Below are 13,203 nucleotides of genomic sequence, written 5' to 3'. Positions count from 1 at the left end.
AGGGCATGTCTTTACAGCAACATCATGTCATGTTGACACTTACACAGTATAAACCCTGACTTAGGGCATGTCTTTACAGCAACATCATGTCATGTTGACACTCACACAGTATAAACCCTGACTTAGGGCATGTCTTTACAGCCACATCATGTCATGTTGACACTCACACAGTATAAACCCTGACTTAGGGCATGTCTTTACAGCCACAGCATGTCATGTTGACACTTACACAGTATAAACCCTGACTTAGGGCATGTCTTTACAGCCACATCATGTCATGTTGACACTTACACAGTATAAACCCTGACTTAGGGTATGTCTTTACAGCCACATCATGTCATGTTGACACTCACACAGTATAAACCTTGACTTAGGGCATGTCTTTACAGCAACATCATGTCATGTTGACACTTACACAGTATAAACCCTGACTTAGGGCATGTCTTTACAGCAACATCATGTCATGTTGACACTTACACAGTATAAACCCTGACTTAGGGCATGTCTTTACAGCAACATCATGTCATGTTGACACTCACACAGTATAAACCCTGACTTAGGGCATGTCTTTACAACAACAGCATGCCATGTTGACACGCCATTTAATCCAGAACACGTCATGTCAGGACAGCATAAGGAAGATGCCTAGCAAGGCTGATTAGAGGAAGGGCCCCCAATATCGACCACTTTTTGTTTCTTGCATGCTGATAACTTGCTTTATTCTTGTTTCATGCATGCTGATAACTTGCTTTATTCTTGTTTCATGCATGCTGATAACTTGCTTTATCCTTGTTTCTTGCATGCTGATAACTTGCTTTATTCTTGTTTCATGCATGCTGATAACTTGCTTTATTCTTGTTTCATGCATGCTGATAACTTGCTTTATTCTTGCCAAGAAGTTTGATTGTGTGCTTGGTATTTGTGTTCTCTTCAATCAACCGTTAGGCCGAGTTAAAGCCAATTAGCCGTTAGGCCGAGTTAAAGCCAATTAGCCGTCAGGCCGAGTTAAAGCCAATTAGCCGTTAGGCCGAGTTAAAGCCAATTAGCCGTTAGGCCGAGTTAAAGCCAATTAGCCGTTAGGCCGAGTTAAAGCCAATTAGCCGTTAGGCCGAGTTAAAGCCAATTAGCCGTTAGGCCGAGTTAAAGCCAATTAGCCGTTAGGCCGAGTTAAAGTCAATTAGCCCTGATAGACAGTCAGCAAAACGTATCGTCATGGCTTGGTTTTTCCAATGCTGTCAGAGACCCTTACATCCAGCACACAAAACACTTTGGGACTCAAACTTCTCGTCTTGAAAATGCGTGCAATTTTCACTGCTGTCATGAGCAAAACGGGAGGCAGAATCGGTTGGGTTATTGTTGTTAACGTCCCTCATACCGGTATGGCTATGAGGGACCGATGAGGGACCGATGAGGGACCGATGAGAGACCGATGAGGGACCGATGAGAGACCGATGAGAGACCGATGAGGGACCGATGAGGGACCGATGAGAGACCGATGAGGGACCGATGAGGGACCGATGAGGGACCGATGAGAGACCGATGAGGGACCGATGAGAGACCGATGAAGGACCGATCGATGAGAGACCGATCGATGAGGGACCGATGAGAGACCGATCGATGAGGGACCGATGAGGGACCGATGAGGGACCGATGAGGGACCGATCGATGAGGGACCGATGAGGGACCAATGAGGGACCAATGAGGGACCGATGAGAGACCGATGAGGGACCGATGAGGGACCGATGAGAGACCGATGAGGGACCAATCAATGAGGGACCGATGAGGGACCAATGAGGGACCGATGAGGAACCGATGAGAGACCGATGAGGGACCGATGAGAGACCGATGAGGGACCGATGAGGGACCGATTGATGAGGGACCGATCAATGAGGGACCGATCGATGAGGGACCGATGAGGGACCGATCGATGAGGGACCGATGAGGGACCGATGAGGGACCGATGAGAGACCGATGAGAGATCGATGCAAGTTTCGACGTCGTTTGGCGTCACTCATTTTAGACAAGTTTTCAGTACAAAGCCAAAACTGAATATTTTGATTATGAAATAGTGTTTATATTTGTACCTGGCGTGGATAAGAAAAACAAGTCGCGTAAGGCGAAAATACAATATTTAGTCAAGTAGCTGCCATTTTTCAGCAAGACCGTATACTCGTAGCATCGTCAGTCCACCGCTCATGGCAAAGGCAGTGAAATTGACAAGAAGAGCGGGGTAGTAGTTGCGCTAAGAAGGATAGCACGCTTTTCTGTACCTCTCTTTGTTTTAACTTTCTGAGCGTGTTTTTAATCCAAACATATCATATCTATATGTTTTTGGAATCAGGAACCGACAAGGAATAAGATGAAAGTGTTTTAAATTGATTTCGACAATTTAATTTTGATAATAATTTTTATATATTTAATTTTCAGAGCTTGTTTTTAATCCGAATATAACATATTTATATGTTTTTGGAATCAGCAAATGATGGAGAATAAGATAAACGTAAATTTGGATCGTTTTATACATTTTTATTTTTTTTTACAATTTTCAGATTTTTAATGACCAAAGTCATTAATTAATTTTTAAGCCACCAAGCTGAAATGCAATACCGAACCCCGGGCTTCGTCGAAGATTACTTGACCAAAATTTCAACCAATTTGGTTGAAAAATGAGGGCGTGACAGTGCCGCCTCAACTTTCACGAAAAGCCGGATATGACGTCATCGAAGACATTTATCAAAAAAATGAAAAAAACGTTCGGGGATTTCATACCCAGAAACTCTCATGTCAAATTTCATAAAGATCGGTCCAGTAGTTTAGTCTGAATCGCTCTACACACACACACACACACACACACACACACACACACACACACACACACACACACACACGCGCACATACACCACGACCCTCGTTTCGATTCCCCCTCGATGTTAAAATATTTAGTCAAAACTTGACTAAATATAATAAAAGACTGTTAAATCATGTATTGGCCGTCGTATTTTGCAGAATATTTCTTATTGAGAATTATTGACTTTGTCTAAAATACAAAAAAACTTCAAAATCACAAAGAATCGAGTTACGCCAAAACGCCAGGACGACGACGGTTTGTTTCTTTTCTCGGTTGTTTGCTGTTTGCATCGTCCAGAGGGACGAATGAGAACGAAGACAGAGCACATAGAATAGAGGGGGGGGGGGGGGGTGTCAGGAGAGGGGTCGAGGGGGGGGGGCAGAGGGGGGGGGAGGACCGCTGTCAGTCTGTCCCTCGTTGAAGGGATACGATGGCCAAGGGTCTAAGTGGAGGAGGAAGAAGTATGTTCTCACGTTGCCGGGTACTTGACAAGGGTGAAGATAGGTACGGTCTCACGAGAAGCTGTGTTGATGGGTTATGTTGATGGACGACTTATTTATCTCAAACTATACATTTTATAACAAAAATCGGCAGATCCGTTTTAGTGCAGATTTTTGTGATGATACCGTGTAATGTATAACCAGTTATAGCACTGACAAGGCCATCGATTCCCCCCATATTCAGCAAACAGATAGAATCTAAGATGTTACATGGGGTAGTGGCTACATAGTATAATCTGCACTGACACCCCCCCCCCCCCCCCTCCCCCAATCAACTTCACAAAGCAACGTTCCAGCGTTAAAATCGGCACTGACACCCCCCCCCCCCCCAATCAACTTCACAAAGCAACGTTCCAGCGTTAAAATCGGCACTGACACCCCCCCCCCCCCCCCAATCAACTTCACAAAGCAACGTTCCAGCGTTAAAATCGGCACTGACACCCCCCCCCCCCCCCCAATCAACTTCACAAAGCAACGTTCCAGCGTTAAAATCGGCACTGACACCCCCCCCCCCCCCCAATCAACTTCACAAAGCAACGTTCCAGCGTTAAAATCGGCACTGACACCCCCCCCCCCCCCAATCAACTTCACAAAGCAACGTTCCAGCGTTAAAATCGGCACTGACACCCCCCCCCCCCAATCAACTTCACAAAGCAACGTTCCAGCGTTAAAATCGGCACTGACACCCCCCCCCCCCAATCAACTTCACAAAGCAACGTTCCAGCGTTAAAATCGGCACTGACACCCCCCCCCCCAATCAACTTCACAAAGCAACGTTCCAGCGTTAAAATCGGCACTGACACCCCCCCCCCCAATCAACTTCACAAAGCAACGTTCCAGCGTTAAAATCGGCACTGACACCCCCCCCCCCCCCAATCAACTTCACAAAGCAACGTTCCAGCGTTAAAATCGGCACTGACACCCCCCCCCCCCCCCCCCAATCAACTTCACAAAGCAACGTTCCAGCGTTAAAATCGGCACTGACACCCCCCCCCCCCCCAATCAACTTCACAAAGCAACGTTCCAGCGTTAAAATCGGCACTGACACCCCCCCCCCCCCCAATCAACTTCACAAAGCAACGTTCCAGCGTTAAAATCGGCACTGACACCCCCCCCCCCCCCAATCAACTTCACAAAGCAACGTTCCAGCGTTAAAATCGGCACTGACACCCCCCCCCCCCCCAATCAACTTCACAAAGCAACGTTCCAGCGTTAAAATCGGCACTGACACCCCCCCCCCCCCCCAATCAACTTCACAAAGCAACGTTCCAGCGTTAAAATCGGCACTGACACCCCCCCCCCCCCAATCAACTTCACAAAGCAACGTTCCAGCGTTAAAATCGGCACTGACACCCCCCCCCCCCCCCCAATCAACTTCACAAAGCAACGTTCCAGCGTTAAAATCGGCACTGACACCCCCCCCCCCCCCCCAATCAACTTCACAAAGCAACGTTCCAGCGTTAAAATCGGCACTGACACCCCCCCCCCCCCCCCCCAATCAACTTCACAAAGCAACGTTCCAGCGTTAAAATCGGCACAAAAAACAGAAAAGCTACAACATCACTAGTTTTGCATGTAATTGGAAAACGTGGAAAACGAAATGAAATGTGTAACCACACTGTCAGTTGTGTGCCCCTAACTTGTCTGACAAATACAATGACGTCATGGCACTGTGAACGGTGTAGGTGTCATTCAGAAGCCATAAAAAGACGTTTTAGCGGATAATGAGACTCATTCCCCCACTCTCTCCCCCTCTCTCCCCCCCCCCCCCTCTCTCTCTCTCCCTCCCCCCTCTCTCTCTTTCTCTCTCCCCCTCTCTCTTTCTCTCTCCCTTTCTCTCTCTCTCTCTCTCTCTCTCTCTCTCTCTCTCTCTCTCTCTCTCTCTCTCTCTCTCTCTCTCTCTCTCACTCTCTCACCCCCCCTCCCCCCCTCTCTACCTGTAGTGTGTCTGTCCGCAGTGATGATGCCAGATGAGAGCGGACTGACTCAGCAACAAGTCATCGTCATCAGCGTGGCTGGGGGGTGCGGGGCTCTTCTCGTCATCGTCCTCGTCGTCATCATCTACACTCTCGTCTGCAACCCGCGCCGCCGCCCTCCTCCTCACAGGTCTGTTGGGACATTTCGTCACTGCTGTGCACACGTCATTCGTGTGTTTACGTCATCACAGCGTGTACATGTTGAAGGATCCCAAGTAAAAAAGTACTACAGTATGTACTATAGTATACCATAGTACTTGTACTATAATTTACTATAGTTTACTATAGTAAAAGTACTATGGTACATTGAATTGTACTATGGTATACTATAGTTTACTATAGTACAAGTACTATAGTACATTAAATTGTACTATGGTGTACCATAGTTTACTATAGTACTAGTACTATAGTAAACTATAGTACAAAAAGTACTATAGTATAATACATTAGTGTGTACTATAGTACATTGTGGTACATGTACTATAGTATACTATAGTAAACTATAGTACAGTTTAAATGTACTATAGTATTTTGGTCACTTTTTTGCAAAAATGTACTATAGTATACTATAGTATACTATAGTAAACTATAGTTTACTAGAGTACATGTACTATAGTTTACTAGAGTAAAGTGTAGTACAGCGTAGTACATTGGCCGCGGTACATTTGTACTATAGTACTTTTACTATAGTTTACTATAGTACAGTGTGGTACTTTTGTTGCTGTAGATTTTGTACTATAGTACTTTTACTGTAGTTTACTATAGTATACTGAAGTACTTTCTTAAAAAAAGTACCATTGCCTTAAAAATTACACTGGATGTAAATGTGGCCCCAATTTTTGCTGAATCAATTGTGTTGTGTGAATTGAATGTGTGTGTGCACGATCAGGCCACTCGCTGCAGTCAATCTGTCACATTTGGTAGGAAAGTAAAGGTTCATCATATGTTTTAAATTTTATTTTCATTTTTCGGCAGAGCATTAATAGTCAAACTTATGTAAGAACATTTTAAAATATCCACTAACATGTAAAAGACCCAATTAAATAATAATTTTAAATAAGGTGTCCATCTTGCACAGTGAGTAACCAAGCAGTTGATTTTTGGTAAATGTCCCAATGCAGAAACAGTTTTAATGCAATTTTTTATAACCCTGTTAACCAGAACAACTAACAATAAAATGCACAAAACAGATTTATTATAGCACTCTTCTTTGTGGGAATTAATCTTTAGCACAACACATATTTTCTCAAAATTATCTCCCCTACAACCAAGTTAAATTTCTATGATTAGCTTTGAAAGTGACCATGCCTACATCAGTACATGAAAACTCTGTGAACAATCAAAGGAGACAATGATTGTCCCTATTATTGACCGGAACTCTACCCCAATCTGAACTTGAATAATGCAAACTATCAAGCTGACTTGATGTCATCTAACCCTGTATGTGTGTGACCTTACACAGATAAAGTTATTGAGTTACTTTCTTTCTTTATTTGTTGTTTAACGTCGTTTTCAACCATTCAAGGTTATATCGCGATGGGGAAAGGGGGGAGATGGGATAGAGCCACTTGTCAATTGTTCCTTGTTCACAAAAGCACTAATCAAAAATTTGCTTCAGGGGCTTGCAACGTAGTACAATATATGACCTTACTGGGAGAATGCAAGTTTCCAGTACAAAGGACTTAACATTTCTTACATACTGCTTGACTAAAATCTTTACAAAAATTGATTATATTCTATACAAGAAACACTTAACAAGGGTAAAAGGAGAAACAGAATCCATTATTCGCCTCTTACGACATGCTGGGGAGCATCGGGTAGATTCTTCCCCCTAACCCGCGGGGGGTTATTGAGTTACAACGATCTTGCTTCAAACACATTCAAAATAATACCATTTCTCTGTTATTATTATTATTTTCTGTGAACTTAAAAGTTTATGAGGGTCAATTTTACATGGGTCACATCTACAGGTCATCCAACTTCAATAGCCTGTAAAGTATCAAAAATCTAGCTTTCAAAACATTTCAGAAAAATAAAAACACATGCTTTCGCAACACATCCTTGATATTTGTCAAAAATGTGGTTTTGAAAAAATGCCAAATATGGTCATGTTTGAAATTGATTAAACCATAGCAGTATGTTAACTTTGTAAAGTCTATCCCGAAAACCATCCAAGAAAACAACAATGTTCAATTCTGTCTACCCATTGTAAGTCAGCCTAATTATGCTCCACATCAGTGACATTCTCCTGACCTGGTGAGTCAAAACTCACTAAATGTCCAATGGAGAGTTTTCAGCATGCAACCAGAAAGTATATAGTGTGGCGTTATGTCCCTTTTTTTCAAAACAGGGTTATATATGTGGCAATAATCACATGAAATGTTCTCTGTCCTCCACATCTGTTTGATTTGTGATTGGTGTCCAGATTATTTGCTACAGGCATCTGATTATTGTAGCTGCTGTCCGGTTCCCTTTGCCAGTGATATCTGCTTTCCTGTTCTGTAACTTGTATTTATGTTCGCCGATGGCACCCGCTGAATAGTTTTGGTTGTTCTCCAATGGCATCTAGCTAGCTGCTTTGACGTCTGTAAGTGGCATCAAGGTCCTTCACCATGCAGTCATCTGCTGGAAGTGAACAGGAGGCTCTCTTGCTTATGACACCCACACCAGAGCATGGAATGAAACCTGCAATGACACAGCAGTATGACTATGAGAAAGCATGCAGACTGAAGCAAAGAGGGCCAAACTTTAAGAGAATGATAATGAAACCTACCTTAAAGTGCCGTGGCTTTTAGTGCATATATATCTAACTTTTAAAAGTTGTGTCCGTCTGTGTGTGTATTATGATGACTAAAGGCTCCGACTGAGACGGTGGTGGTGGTTTGAAACGTGCTGGTGCGTGTATGTTTGTCCTTGCGTGTGTGCAGGCATGAATGTCTTTGTCAGTATGTGTGTGTGTGTGTGTGTGTGTGTGTGTGTGTGTGTGTGTGTGTGTGTGTGTGTGTGTGTGTGTGTGTGTGTGTGTGTGTGTGTGTGTGTGTGTGTGTGTGAATTTATGAATACAATTGAAGGCACAGTAAGCCTCCCGTAAACCATCACAGATACGGTCAGGCTTTTACACACAGACTACAGTACAAACACCCTTTCATTTAAACACTCACCGATTGAGAACATCCTAGGTGCCCTCCATAAAGAGCGAACAATTTTCAAATAATTTATTTGTGCGTGGTTTATCTTACCCCTGAGCAATCGTGAACCCGTGTGATCAAGTTTCCCTTTTTGGCTCACGAAGTGTAGCCTATGCGATCGTAACTTTGTGCGTGCGTGCGTGCGTATGTGCATGCGTGCGTGTGTATGTCTGTGGTAGAAACTTTAACATTTCGTCATTTGAAGACGTCACATTATGGCGTAAGAGGGTTAGACGTCACGCGAAGGAATGTCTCGGTCATTGTTATTTTGAGCGGGCCGAGACTAGTTGGCAGTCGTGTCTGTAAGTAGGCTACATGCAGACAGACAGATCTAGATCTAGTGTCTCGCTTTCTTGCACAGTGTCACCTATGCTTACTGTGTGTGTGTGTGTGTGTGTGTGTGTGTGTGTGTGTGTGTGACGGAGTGATTGAGTTTGTGTTACTGTTTGTCGATTTCTTACGTGAGCCTTGAAGGCTTCGCCTCTTGTTTCACAATGTAGTCGTCAGTTAGTCATTTGAATGCGACTCCATGTGAGCTTATCTACAATAGCACGTTTTTATGCACGAAACAAACGGCTGTGGTTCACAAAAACTCTAGCGATGGTTTTTGACTGTTGAGAGGAACGGTGATATATGCATAAACCGCCGTCTGCTACGACCCTTGCGTGACCCTGCTTCCGGGCTTTTCTTTTTTCAAACTTTCACAACTTCGAATTGTACTGATCTTGTCTTGATGAAAAAAGAATTCTTTTATGATTAAAGAATGTTTGTGTGACAAGCTGTCAATTTATTATTTAGATTTTAAAAGTTAGGTCTAGCGCAAAAACGCACCACGGTCCAAAAACATTCTGATAATCATCCATCCACGGCTATGGCAAGTTTACATCGATAGAATGAGACCCGAAGGGAAGTAACTCATTTTTGACCTGAGTTCAATCGGCAAAATTAATTCTTTAAAAATTGCTCGCTCTTTACGTAGGGCACCTAGGATATTCCCGTTTGGTGAGCGTTCAAATGGAAGGGTGTTTGTACTGTGTGTAAAAGCCTGACAGTATCTGTGATGGTTTACGGGAGGCTTACTGTCCGGGCGTGATTTCCGGTATTGAATATTCATAACAGCCGTCCAGCACCAAAACGAGGCGCCATTGTTGTAGAGGACCAAGTCCACGAAAATAAATTCTTTGAAAATTTTTCACGCTCGACAGAAAGCAGCCAGGATGTTCCCGTTCGGTGAGCGTTTAAATGGAAGTATGCTTGTACTGTATGTAGACGCTCGGGGAGCTCTGTGATGGTTTACGGGAGGCTTACTGTGCTTTTAATGTACATACATCTATACACACCCAAGAAGATAAGGCGCTCAGCAGGTCTGCACTCATGTTGATCCATTATGTTGGAAACAGGCAGAATTGGATCCTCCACCCGACAGTCACTGAGCTACAGTGCTGCTCTCAGCTATAAGCAAGAGAAAGCAGCTTGAGTGTTTCATCGCATATAATTCCAGTGTTTGCATACTCCATAGCGATTAGCTGAAACTATTTAGCTAAAACATTAAACTATTATCAGTGGAATACCAAAGGGGTGGCATATGTCATCCAAAATATACGGCAATTTAAAGTGTGATTGACGGGACAGAAGCGTTTCAATGATACAAATAGAGAACACTACATAGCCTACTGTGTGTTACTGGGTTTACACAAGTAAAAGTGAATATTTTTTCTTCTTCTGTTTCTTCGTTCATGGGCTTAAGACTCCCACGTTCAGTCATGTGGATTTTTACGTGTATGGCCGCCATTCAGGCAGCATACGCCAATTTCGGGGGAGGCATGCTGGGTATTTTTGTGTTTCTATAACCCACCGAACTCCCACATGGTTTACAGGATCTTTTCCGTGCGCACTTGGTCTTGTGCTTGCGTGTACACATGAAGGGGGTTAAGTCACTAGCAGGCCTGCACATAAGTTGACCTGGGAGATCGGAAAAATCTCCACTCTTAACCCACCAGGCGGCAGCGACCGGGATTCGAACTCACGACCTCCCGATTATGAGGCCCACGTCTTACCACCACGCCACTGCGCCCGTCGTGAATATTTCAATATTTGAAAAGCAATAAGTGTAAATCTGGTGCCACACAGCAAGCCATGAAGTATTCTGTTTTCAATTCCTACGTACCGGAGAGATAACCCATGTGGTAACTAAACCATACACCCACATGTGGGAATATCATTGAGGTCATGGCAAGCTAGTCTGGCAGGGACCTTATATATTCCACTGCTCATGATTACAAAGTCACAGATGCAAAGTCATTCTCGGAACACTTTTGGGCTTGCCATTTTCCCGCGAATGTTTTGAGAATGAAGTTTGTCTCGGAGATTTTGCATAAGCAGTGGAAAATGAAATCCCTGTCAGACATGTTGTTTGAACCAACCTCATTTACATGATAGACACGCCTGTGAAGAGATGGTTCATTTATCACATCATGACACATGGGTGGTATCTCTCAGGTAGGCAAAACAATATATCTAAATGCACCAATTTACCTCAAGCACTCAGCAGGTCTGCACATATGTTGATCCATTAGGTCAAAAAACCACCAGAACGTGATATGTTGTCCAAAAGTCACAGATACAGTGGAACCCCCCAAGGATCCTGAAAAAATAATTAAAAATGAAGAGCCAACACTTGTACAAATTATCTGTCTTTATACATACAAGCACATACACAAATAAATCTGCTTGCACTATGCTGGCTTTAGGCATGTGTAATAAAATGATTTTGGGGGAGCTTCTCTATTTAACCGGGAACTTTTGTTGTTGTCAAAAGCAATTTATGCCTCAAACATTCTCCCACTCAAGACTGAACTATGCATTCAGAATGTGTTGATATCTGACTTAAACTCATAAAAATAACAAAGGCTAGTTTGTAAAAAGACACTGATTTGAAAAGAAAATTTAAATTCAATTACATATTATCATGTATTATATAATCTGTTCTGGGGCTTTTTTCCAGGTCTTTTAAAAAAAGATGTTCACAAACAATAACGAACACATTTTTCAATTCAATGAATGTTTGCAGCACTGTCAGCCGGACAGAAATGACAGTATGTTGACAAAGCCGTAATAAAAACATAACCTGCAGTCCTACCTTAGCGCAAAGAAGTATGAATGGTCTGTGTGTACTCTACAATCTCTGACTGTGGCCCTATGTAAAGGTCGAAAAGAGCTGGCTGTGCTTGGCCATTAAGAAAAATATCAGTTAATTCAGATTTGTACAAGAAGAGCATAAAAGCATATATTCACAGCATGTATGTCTTGTTATTGCTATAGGTCTATATATCTATGCCACAATGACACAGCAAATACGTACATTCATACAGACATATTCATTTACTCATATAATTTAAATTATATAGCACCACAGGAATATGTTAATATCAAAATCTAATATGAAATTTCCTACACACACCCATGAAGTTCAAGCCCTCAGCAGTTCTGCACACATGTTGATCCAGGAGGTCCAAACACACCCTGCACTTGTTGTCCAACAGTCACTGCTCCAGTGAAACCCTCCATTTAGGACCCTGAAAGATATATAACAAGTTCCATAAAGTGATACAAAACTCTTTGTTGTTGTCCTTATCTGCCGAAGGAGCACCTCCTGTCGCTTCACAGCATCTGTAACACAAGAGAGGACTGAGTATCCAGCCAGAAATTTCATGACTGTATTTTTATAATGATGATCAACAAAACTTGTTAGGGGCTTTTAAAATGATATGACAAATATAAAGTCAGATGCACTTCACCCATTGTTATACTTAAACATAGAACTAAGGCTTGCTCATACAGTGGAACTCCCCTTGTTAGACCTCAAAATATCTGAGAAAAATAGGCCCTGGGTGTCTTAAAAAGGCCGTTGATTGATGATTCACAAAGGTTATTCACAGAAAATATGAAAAAAGCAAGGTCCTAAAAGGGAGTGTGTCTTTAAGTGTGTGTGTGTGTGTGTGTGTGTGTCTGTGCATCACAATTAAGGGCTAAACAAAAACAAACACACACCCAAGAAAAGCAAAATTTGTTTGAAAATTTGATCCAAGACAGTGAATCAAACAAGAAATGTCCATCACTGATTCAGACATATTTGAATGTATGTGTGTGTGTTGCAAACATTACACAACAGTGGATCATAAATACCAAATTCAGCTATGCTAGTACCGTATTGCAAATTACATTAAATTTGAAATGTCAGAAAAAACAGGGTTTTTAAATTTTATAATTTGTTGTTAATAATTAACTTACTGGTTAAAGAGTACAACTTTTCACAATTTCAGCACAGAGAATGGAATCCTTGGTGTCTGCTTCCTTTTCTATCTGAATGACTCATTGGTACAGCCATCTGTCATCACCCTGCCGACTGTTTTTTGACATGGAGTCCAGAAGCTCCCCCACCAACTCAGGCAGTTTTGTTTTTCACTAAAAGTAAAAGAATAAAGGTCAAATAGATTTGCACAAAGGAATAAAAAGAGGTTTTCTAGTAATCCAAATAAAGCATGCAGAAATAAAAACACAAAAAGTAACATCAAACAGTTTTGCCTCTTGTGCCCCCAAGACACTGGAATAATGACAGGCCACCAGATAGGCCGTCCATCACTGAAAGTGAACAGAAAAACTTGATGTTTGAATATGTGTGTGTGTCAGTG

The 13,203-nt window shown here is 42.5% G+C and overlaps 2 long non-coding RNA genes across 2 annotated transcripts in view; one reads left to right on the top strand and one right to left on the bottom strand.

The window, feature by feature from the left end:
- LOC138950100 (uncharacterized) overlaps positions 1-5,450 on the top strand; it is a 6,787-nt gene extending 1,337 nt beyond the window's left edge. The window contains exon 3 of the long non-coding RNA XR_011450494.1: positions 5,307-5,450. This is a non-coding gene — a long non-coding RNA (uncharacterized lncRNA). The remainder of the gene's footprint in view (positions 1-5,306) is intronic.
- Positions 5,451-6,266: 816 nt separating this feature from the next.
- LOC138950279 (uncharacterized) lies at positions 6,267-13,200 on the bottom strand. The gene is made up of 5 exons (XR_011450586.1): positions 12,803-13,200; positions 11,973-12,087; positions 11,048-11,156; positions 9,853-9,964; positions 6,267-8,009 (listed from the first exon to the last, which is right to left on the bottom strand). It is a non-coding gene; the product is annotated as an uncharacterized lncRNA (long non-coding RNA).
- Positions 13,201-13,203: the final 3 nt, after the last annotated feature.

The sequence above is a fragment of the Littorina saxatilis genome, linkage group LG16 (assembly GCF_037325665.1).
Source record: "Littorina saxatilis isolate snail1 linkage group LG16, US_GU_Lsax_2.0, whole genome shotgun sequence".
Lineage (NCBI taxonomy): Eukaryota > Metazoa > Mollusca > Gastropoda > Littorinimorpha > Littorinidae > Littorina > Littorina saxatilis.
This window is presented reverse-complemented; position numbering and strand designations above follow the sequence as displayed.